Below are 4,976 nucleotides of genomic sequence, written 5' to 3'. Positions count from 1 at the left end.
TCCTCCTCTGGCTCTGGTGGTCTGCCCAGTGCCCTCCTCCTGACACGTCCACCCACAGGTGGTGGCTTGGGAGCAGAAAGCAAGGAGCCACCACCGAGTGTGGCAGAGCTGGTGTAGGATGGGGTGGGGAGCTGGGGACAAAGAAGTCTGAAAGTGCTGCTGTGTGTGGCTGCCAGTGCTCCCCAGGTGCCACGCTCAGGACCCAGCAGCTCATGGAGTCGCCAGTCAGGCACTGGCCTGGGGGCCTCAGAGATGATGAAGGGTGAGCCCAGAGCACGGGGCAACCCTGGCATCCTGCCCACAGCCTTGCACTCATCACTGCCCTTGTGGGAATGAGGGAAGGTTGATAGATGCCATCGCCCCACCTTGTTTTTCCCAAGGTGCTTTTTCAACGCAAAATGCCAGCGAGTCTGTGCAGTGTGAGTAACTATCTGCCCATTATGGCATCTGTGGTGAAAATTGCCTGCCAGACACCCAGGCAGGGGGTACAGAAATGTACTGAAGAGCAGCCTGGGGACATGAAAATGGAGCATTGTTTTAACCCCCTGCCTTTTGCAGAAGGCCCTTCAAATGAGAAATACACTTCTCCCTGCCAACATCCATCAATCTCAGCTGAATACACAGACAAGTCCCCTTCTCCCAAGGAACGTGAGTGAGTGCTGGCACGGTGTCAGGGGCCAGGAGGAGGAAAGCCACCCGCAGGCAGCAGCGCTGTGCACTGCTCCTCAGGCTCTTAGCACCACAAGGGCAGGATAGTGGCATGGGTTTTGCTGTAAGGAGGGAGTTCCTTGATGTCCAAGTACAAATTCAGTTTCCCAAGAAACTGGGTCTGGAGAGCCCAGAAGCTTGATGGCCATCATTAGGTGCTCTAGAGAAAATGTGGACACCCTAAATTAGCTATGGTGGAAATATGGATCAAGCCTCAGGTCTCGTCTTGAGTTATGAACATCATAGAAATCAATTGCTAGAGGACTTTCCCTGAACTGGTAGATGAGGGCTGGGGAAGAAAAGTCCTGACCCTGGACAACCTGATGTAGTGGGCATTATGCCTGCCCGTGGCAGGGGGTCTGGAACTAGATGGTCTTTGGGGTCCCTTTTGACTTGGGTTGGTCTGTGATTCTATGATTCTGTGAGCAATCCACCACAGCCAAGGGGGGCAGGATGAATTCACTACTGCTTCCCTAGGCTTATGCAAAGGGAAAATCAACAGCATTTCTGTGTTGAGACTTCTGCCTGGTTCAGGTCTCATCTACAACAGCCTCAATTTTAGCATGTCAGGGCTTTCAGACATTTGACATTTTGTCTCTGGTGACCTGGGCTCACTGAACACATTAGCATTGTCGCATCTTCAGCACAAAGCCTGCCTGCACTACCCACTCATGAAGGCCATTAACCACCATCTTACTGTGCCAGCGTGCGGGGCTCTGCAGACAGGAATCATCCTGAAACATCCCAGGGGACTGGGAGGGGATGGGCACTCTCTGCCCTCCATCTCTGGTGTCATCATGCAGTGTCTAGACAGCTCCAGTCACCATGTTTATTTATCTGGCCAAGTACCTCAGTGAGGGAGGAAGACATCCAGCATAACACAGGTGCTTCTTCTGAACTATGGAGCTTGATAGCCTTGCAGACAAGCTTGTTGGTAGGAGGTACAGAGCCACCCACGTTTATAATGCTACCATTGCAAAGTGTGCACAACCTCTTGCTGTGCCTCGGTTTCCCAGTGTGTAAAACAGATTGCCATCAGTGCCCTGTTGTTGGTATACACTGTTGTTGTGCTCAGGGATGGAGGGTAAGCAGATCTCATTTACACATAATGAATAAAACTGTATCAGCAGAAGGGAGATCAAAACAGCAAAGTTGTCTGTTTTTCTCATCAGTATTCCCGTTAATGACTGCAGTTAACCTTCTTTGCCCTCACTTAAGACAGATCTGGCATGTTGGATGTTCTTTTACAGGCCTTAATTACCAATACATTTCCTGTTCTCCCAGACTGGAGGTCTGGCACATCTGAGCAGGCTTGTCTCTGTCATTTTTTTTTTTTTTTTTTTTTTTTCCATTTCTATCCACAATGGCTTTGCTGTGTCAGCCACAGCATCAGTCAGCCCACCTCCCTGGCAAGGGTTAGTGCTGCTTCCTGAACCTCTCCCTGGAGAGCAGAGCAGCTCCCCAGGGCTCACCTATGCTTTATTCTGACAGCCCCTGTACCTCAGTGCATGCATAGGGAAGCATCTGAGCCACCTCCCCTTTCTGCCAGCACTCACCACTTTTTCTCAGCTAACTTGCCTTTCTGAGAGCAAAACATTTTCCTGTGGTGCTGGAGCAGCTGCACTCTTAATTCAGTTGAGCACTTCCTCTGTTTTAATTTAATGCAAGTTGCTTGTATGGCATAGCTGAGCTGGGCTCATTATCCACATTGATAAGATTGTCCTCAGCCTTCTCCAGACTATATAGTTCCAGCTCTCTCATCCTTTGCTTGTATAATGCATGCTCTGAGCACATAATTATCCTTGTGACACTTTGTTGGACTCTTTCTCTCTCCAATATGCCCACATCTCTTCTCCCAGGGGGAAACCAAGAACTGGATACAGTGCTCCAGGTGCAGTCTTACCCAGAAGGATTTCCTCTCTTACCCTGCTGGCAATACTCTTCATAATGCTGCCCAGAATGTTGTTGGAGACTTTTGCAAGGGCACATTGCCTTCTCATGTTCAACTCGTCCACCAGGACCCTGACTGGGTCATTAATGAAAATGTTAAACAGTCTTTGCCTTGGTACTGAGCCCTGGAGGACACCACTGGCCTCCACCTGAGTTTGTGCCACTGATCACAACGCTTTGAGCCCAGCAGTTCAGCTAGTTTTCAGTCCATGCCACTGTCCACTAATAGACCAGTTCAATAGTTCATTAGTTTGTCTATGAGGATGTTATGGGACACAGTGTTGAAAGCCTTGCTAAAGTCAAGATAAGCAATACCCACTGTGCTGGCTCTGTCTGGGATGGAGGTAACTTTCCCTGCAGCAGCCCACACAGTGCTGTGCTCTGCACTCATAGCTAGAACAGCAGTGGGATCACCCCAGTGTTGTGTCTATTGTTGCATGGTGCTGGCACCGCATCATGATTCCCTCCAAGACCACAAGAGCCAGCAGGCTGGGAGTGGGGAAGTGTTAGGGAGGGGACATCACCAGGGCAGCTGACCTAAACCAACCAAAGGGATGTTCTATAACACCTGATGTCACACTCAGCAACAAAGAGGGGGGGCTCTTGTGGGAAGGGGCTGTCCACCCAAACAACCATTTTGGGGCCCTGCTTCCCAGGATGTGGCCAAACATAGCTTGTAGATGAGAAGTAGAGAATAACCTTTTTTTTTTTTTTTCCCCTTTCTCTGTGCTTCCACATGGCCTTTTTTTTTTTTTTTTTTTTTTTTTTCCCCGTCTCCCTTTCCCTTTAATTAAATCATCCTGATCTCAAACCTCGAGCTCTTTGTATCGTATTTTCTCCCCCTTCCTCTTTGAGGAGGGGGGCGTGAGAGAGAGGCCGTGGTGAAACTTGGCTGCCCACCTGATTAAAACCACCACATCCCCTCAGCCACCAAGCTAGCCACTTTGCTATAGAAGGTTATCAAATTGATTGGGCATGAGTTCTCCTTTGTAAATACATGCTAACTAGTTTCAATCACCCTTTTGACCTTCATATGCTTGGAAATGAATTCTAGGAAGATTTACTCCATCATTTTCCCAGGAAACTACATGAGGCTGGCTGGTCTGTAGTTCCTTAGATCCTCTTTCTTGTCCTTTTCGAAAATAGGAGCCTGAGGGTGACTCTGTTCCATTGTCCAGGTTGTTGATGAATATGTTGAACAGCACTGAACCCAGTACTGACCCTGGGGGAACACCACTAGTTTACAGACCTCCAACTAGACTCCAGGCACAACCCTCTGAGCTCTGCCATCCAGCCAGTTCTCAGTCCATCTCACTGTTCACTCATCTAGCTGCACTTCCTGAGCTTGTCTATGCAATGCTCTGCAAAGCAGCACAAAAGCTTATGGATTATATGAGGTACAGCCACACAGTCTAGATGCTGGCTGTTCTGCTGACGTGTGAGGTGAACTGAGGCCACACATGACAAATAACAATTACAGGCTGCTGTTTCCTGCAGTTTATTAGAGGTTTGCATTCTGCTGCTGGTGTGAGGGCCTGATGGAAAGAGCAGGGTGGTCAGTGGGGCTTGCCTTTAGCCAGGGGCAGGGGATGCCCCAGGCCATAGAAAGTCTCTTACATTTTGCTGGCAGGGAAGGGTGAGAAAATCAGCTCTGAAGATAAAAGCAGAACCTCCTTCTCCCATGTCAGCACCCAGCTCTGGAGTGTGAAGGACACTGAAACCCCAGGCAGGGAAAGAGAGAGCCATGCTGAGGCTAGCTGAGGCTCCCAGGAGCTGCACTCTGGGCCGTCCCTCATGGCAAATGTCACAGTCCTCAAACTGAGGGGCTGCAGCCACCTGGTCCCTATTAATCAGTAGCCTCCAGGGTCAAGCTATATTCACGATGATTCACCTACCCAGTGCTGCTACAACACACCTGGGACCACAGGTGAGACCCTTACAGTGATGTGTCATCTGCTCCTCAGGCTGGGCAGCCCTTAAGCCCTGGCTCCTGCATCCCCATGGCTCTCTGCATGACTGCTAGCACCTTCTCATTTCAGCTGGCTCCAAAGAGACCCACCACTAGCCAAAGCTGAGCCAATAAGTGATGTTGTTTGTGCTTCTGTGAGAACAGATTTATGAAAGGGCAACAACAGGGAAAAAAAAACAAAAACAAAAAAACTGCTGGGGAACAGCAGCTGGGAGAGTGAGGAGTGAGAAACAGCCCTTGCAGACCCCAAGGTAAGAGCAGCAGGAGGGCACCCCACAGGTTCAGCTCAGGAAGGACGGCATCCTGTGGGAGGGACCCCACATTGGAGTAGGGGAAGGGAATGACTGTG

Source organism: Anas acuta, chromosome 16 (assembly GCF_963932015.1).
Source record: "Anas acuta chromosome 16, bAnaAcu1.1, whole genome shotgun sequence".
NCBI lineage: Eukaryota > Metazoa > Chordata > Aves > Anseriformes > Anatidae > Anas > Anas acuta.
This window is presented reverse-complemented; position numbering follows the sequence as displayed.